Source organism: Bos mutus, unplaced genomic scaffold, assembly GCF_027580195.1.
Source record: "Bos mutus isolate GX-2022 unplaced genomic scaffold, NWIPB_WYAK_1.1 CTG1174, whole genome shotgun sequence".
NCBI lineage: Eukaryota > Metazoa > Chordata > Mammalia > Artiodactyla > Bovidae > Bos > Bos mutus.
Genome location: NW_027218637.1, coordinates 1 through 5,344, shown reverse-complemented (window position 1 = coordinate 5,344; position 5,344 = coordinate 1). Strand labels below are relative to the sequence as shown.

Genomic DNA, 5,344 nt, shown 5'->3' with positions numbered 1-5,344 from the left:
CCTCACTGCGATGTCTGTCAATAACCGATGCTGGAGAAGATGTGGAGCAAAGGGAACTCTCCTCCACGGTGAGTAGGAATGGGCGTGGGTAGAGCCGGTATGGAAAAGAATATGGAGGTTCCCGAAGGAACTAAAAGTGGAAGTAGCCTACGGTCCAGCAGTCCGACTCCCAGGCATAGATCCACCCACGGTATAAGTGAACAAGATAGATGCCCCGTTTGGGCACATCTATCTGTGCGTGCGCGCGCACATGCGCATGCGCGATCGCCTCGAGGCAGGGGGTGGGGCGGGGGCCGGGGCTCTGGCTGGAGTCGGTGCAAGCCCCGGGATTGCCTGAGGCAAGCCAAAGGAGCCCCAGGTGGAGACGGGACTGCCGGTCGTCGGGTGTCCTGGAAGCCGAATGCGACGCGGAGGGGCTGCGGGCTGCCCGGAGGCAACCCAGGTCTGCAGCGGGAGTCGGGCCCGCCACCCGCCTCCCGCGGCCCGGGAGGGGCTGGGGCTGCGGGGGGAATCCAAGAATCGGGACGCGCGGCGGGGGCTAAAGGACCTCTTCTGGTAGGCAAAAAGCCTCGAGCACCCGGGATTCCCAGGTGGTCTCCCATCCAAGATCCTAACCAGGCCCGACCCTGCTTAGCTTCCGAGATCAGACGAGATCGGGCGCCTTCAGGCTGATACGCCAGAGACGGTGGCGGTTGGCCCGGGCGCCCTAAGAGCCTTGCGCCGCCTCCCCTTTCGCTTGCCCCCTGCAGGTCGGGCCAACGGGCCGCACTCTCGTCGCGGGGCATGCTGTACTTGAGCCGCACGACCCGCGACCGACTCCAGCCTGCTGACGCCGCCCGCCGCCCCAGAACACCGCCAACACCAGACCAGCAGCGCCTGGCCGGGCCCGGGGCCCGAGGGGCTGCCAGGACCCCATTGACCGGGAGGGCGCGGCGCGCGCGCGCGGCGCCGGGGCCTGGGGCTGGGCTGAGGGGTGCGGAGGTCTCGGCGCCTCCCACCCGCGCCACTCCAGACCCGCCGCGCCGCTGAGCGGGCCTCCCGATCCCATTCGCTGCTCAGGCCCGCGCGCCCCGGAGGTGTCGGCCCGGCGCCCGCCGCCCCAACCCCGCGCCCAGGGGCCTCTGAACCTCCTGCGGGCCTAGACGCAGCGAAACTTGAGCGCCTAACTTGCCCGGCACCTGTCCGGGTGCCCAAACCCACCAGAAGCCAGGAGGCGCGGGTCGACCGAACGCCAGCAGCCCCTCCCCTTCGCACTACCGAGGCCCCCCCCCTTTGCCCCCACGCCAAGCCCTCGACCTTCCTGAGAGAGCAGACGAGCCACAGGCAGGCACACAGACAGACACACAGACACTCGCACACACCGACGCCAAGGGAAACAGCTGGCCTACGCAAGCTCCTCAGCCAGAGCCAGAGCGCCTGGGAGAGGCGGGGGCCAGACGAACGGCCGGGCGGGCTGGCTGTCAGGAGATAGAGAGGCAGAAATACATGAAGATTCCGAGACAGACTCCAAGACGGCAAGAGGAGATACACACACACACACACACACACACACACACACACACACTTGAGTGTGGTCTTTGGAAATACTTGTGTTCGTAGTTGCTGGGTTGAGCCCAACTTTAATACAACCCATGGACTGCGGCCCATCAGGCTCCTCTGTCCGTGGCATTTCCCAGGCGAGGATACTGGGAGTGGGTTGCCATTTCCTTCTCCGGCGGGATCTTCCCACCCAGGATCAAACCCCAGTCTCCTGCGCCGGATGCCTTGCCATCTGAACCAGGACATTGCTAATTCCCTAGGCAAAATACAAAGAATAGAGCTGTGTTCTACTAAATGGAAAGATGATTTCAAAAACAGAAGCTGTCCTTGTTGGTATCTTTGAATCTTTATGTAGTTTTCAAGTGATTTTTACTGTTAAGGCTAACTGAACAAGGCAAGAGAGAAACCCCAGAATTGAAAAGCAATTGACGGTTTTGAAAGAAACATGTGCAGGTGAAGCTTTTTCCTTTTGAGAGATGGTTAAATGCAAAATCTTGATTCAACACATATGACTTTTTGTGCTTTTATTTCAAATCTCCATGACAAAACCCTAAGGCGTCCAGGAAGAAAGGAGTAGAGGGGCAGACACAAAGAGCAACCTTTCCTTGGTGCCATCGCAACCAGCTGCTTAGTTCCTTCATCTCAAGGACTATCATCTGGGCTTCTGGTTTGTCTGATTCTTGTTTCGGGACCGCTTTCTCGTCACAAGGCTGTCAACAGTGGGGTGGGTGGTGTGTGGGGGGGGGAGGGGGAGCCCTTCTTTCCATTCCACATGAGACCCAGTGGATAATCCAGGCCCTGCCCACTGCATTGAGTGTGCAGCAACAATATCAACGGTAATGCCGTGAACAATGCGTATTCCTGAATCCACCTGCTGGCTACTGACTGTGTGTGCTGGTGGTCTGGAACCTAGACCTGGAAGCTTTCTGGATGATTGCAAATGACACCAAAGTCTGAGGACGATGGAAGATCTTCACATTTCTGCAAGAGCCACACACCTCCAGAAGGAAACTACAAGACTTGCCTGAAATGGTCAAGGTATAAGTATTGACTCAACATTGGAAGGTCTCCACCTTTGCTATGGAAGTCAAACGACCTTTCTTTGAAATGAAAATGGAGCCTACTGAACGTTCACATTCTTCTAGAGCATTTGAAAAGCCCTAACTTGGAGAAATCTGCTGTACGAGTTCCTTGAAAGCAAGACCCTCTATGTATGGATATGTCTTCATGCCTTAGGTTGTGCCTCGAATATAGTGTACCCATCAACCCAGGAAAGGAAAGAATTGAATCGCCAAATATACAAAGAGATCAAAAGTGCTGAGCCAAGTGACCCTTGAGGCTTCCAAGAGCTTTTCTGTCTTTCACACACTAAGTAAATACTGAGCACCTATGATGAGCTAGGAGGCATGTAATAAGTTTCAGGGAATAGAAGGCGGAGAGAAGAAGACACAGAGTTCCTGCTTTCACTGAGACGACTCTAATGATACATCACAGGCAGATCCTTTGAGAACCTATAGAGGGGCCTCTTCCTCACCACAAAACCTGGGTGTCAGGGAAGGCTTTCCAGAGGCACCATTTCGTTGAGGTCCATAGGTTGAACCTAGGTAAACCAGGGCTGAGATGCAGGAAGAATTTCAGGCGGGGAAAATAGCATCTTGGAAGGCTATGTGACCAGGGAAACTTAGGACATTCAAGAAACGAAAATGCCCTATGGGATGGAAGCCAAAGAGTGCAGAGGGCATTCCAGGCAAAAGACATCAGAGAAGAACGTGAGGAGCAAGCCTGAAGGGAAGTGGTCATATCTTCAATATGCTGGGAAAATACGAGAGCCGCTGGAGCAGGGAGGTGACAGCATTGCATCTGCATTTCCAAAAGGTCATCTTGCTCCACGTCACTAATGATTGAGAGGCTCAACCCAAACTCCAAGGAGGGACCACTTCACATGAGTCCGACTGGGCCTCACTGCGATGTCTGTCAATAACCGATGCTGAGAAGATGTGGAGCAAAGGGAACTCTCCTCCACGGTGAGTAGGAATGGGCGGGGGAGAGCCGGTATGGAAAAGAATATGGAGGTTCCCAAGGAACTAAAAGTGGAAGTAGCCTACGGTCCAGCAGTCCGACTCCCAGGCATAGATCCACCCACGGTATATGAAACAAGATAGATGCCCCGCTTGGGCACATCTATCTGTGCGCGCAGCACGCATACGATGCATGCGATCGCCTCGAGGCAGGGGTGGGGCGGGGGCCGGGCTCTGGCTGAGTCGGTGTAAGCCCCGGGATTGCCTGAGGCAAGCCAAAGGAGCCCCAGGTGGAGAAGGGACTGCCGGTCGCCGGGTGTCCTGGAAGCCGAATGCGACGCGGAGGGGCTCGCGGGCTGCCCGGAGGCAACCCAGGTCTGCAGCGGGAGTCGGGCCCCGCCACCCGCTCCCGCGCCCGGGAGGGGCTGGGGCTGCGGGGGAATCCAAGAATCGGACGCGCGGCGGGGCTAAAGGACCTCTTCTGGTAGGCAAAAAGCTCGAGCACCCGGGATTCCCAGGTGGTCTCCCATCCAAGATCCTAACCAGGCCCGACCCCGCTTAGCTTCCGAGATCAGACGAGATCGGGCGCCAGGCTGATACGCCAGAGACGGTGGCGGTTGGCCCGGGCGCCCTAAGAGCCTTGCGCCGCCTCCCCTTCGCTTCTGCCCTGCAGGTCGGGCCAACGGGCCGCACTCTCGCGCCGCGGGCATGCTGTACTTGAGCCGCACGACCCGCGACCGACTCCAGCCTGCTGACGCCGCCCGCCGCCCCAGAACACCGCCAACACCAGACCAGCAGCGCCTGGCCGGGCCCGGGGCCCGAGGGGCTGCCAGGACCCCATTGACCGGGAGGGCGGCGCGGCGCGGCGCGCGCGCGGGGCCTGGGGCTGGGCTGAGGGGTGCGGAGGTCTCGGCGCCCCACCCGCGCCACCCAGACCCGGCCGCGCCGCTGAGCGGGCCTCCCGATCCCATTCGCTGCTCAGGCCCGCGCCCCCGGAGGTGTCGGCCCGGCGCCCGCCGCCCCAACCCCGGCGCCCAGGGGCCTCTGGAACCTCCTGCGGGCCTAGACGCAGCGAAAACTTGAGCGCCTAACTTGCCCGGCACCTGTCCGGGTGCCCAAACCCACCAGAAGCCAGGAGGCGCGGTCGACCGAACGCCTCAGCCCTCCCCCTTCGCACTACCGAGGCCCCCTTTGCCCCCACGCCAAGCCCCTCGACCTTCCTGAGAGAGCAGACGAGCCACAGGCAGGCACACAGACAGACACACAGACACTGCACGCACTCCACGCCAAGGGAGACAGCTGGCCTGGCGCAAGCTCTCAGCCAGAGCCAGAGCGCCTGGGAGAGGCCGGGCCAGATTTAACGGCCGGGCGGCTGGCTGTCAGGAGATACAGAGGCAGAAATACATGAAGATTCCGAGACAGACTCCAAGACGGCAAGAGGAGATACACACACACACACACACACACACACACACACACACACACACACACTGAGTGTGGTCTTTGAAATACTTGTGTTCAGAGTTGCTGGGTTGAGCCCAACTTTAATACAACCCATGGACTGCGGCCCATCAGGCTCCTCTGTCCGTGGTATTTCCCAGGCGAGGATACTGGGAGGGGTTGCCATTTCCTTCTCCGGGCGGGATCTTCCCTGACCCAGGGATCAAACCCCAGTCTCCTGCGCCAAGGGATGCCTTGCCATCTGAAATCCAGGACATTGCTAATTCCCTAGGCAAAATACAAAGAATAGAGCCTGTGTTCTACTAAATGGAAAGATGATTTCAGAA

General features: G+C 58.9%; 1 pseudogene; it reads right to left on the bottom strand.

The window, feature by feature from the left end:
* Window positions 1–565: 565 nt before the first annotated feature.
* Window positions 566–684, bottom strand: LOC138986758 (5S ribosomal RNA; annotated as a pseudogene).
* Window positions 685–5,344: the final 4,660 nt, after the last annotated feature.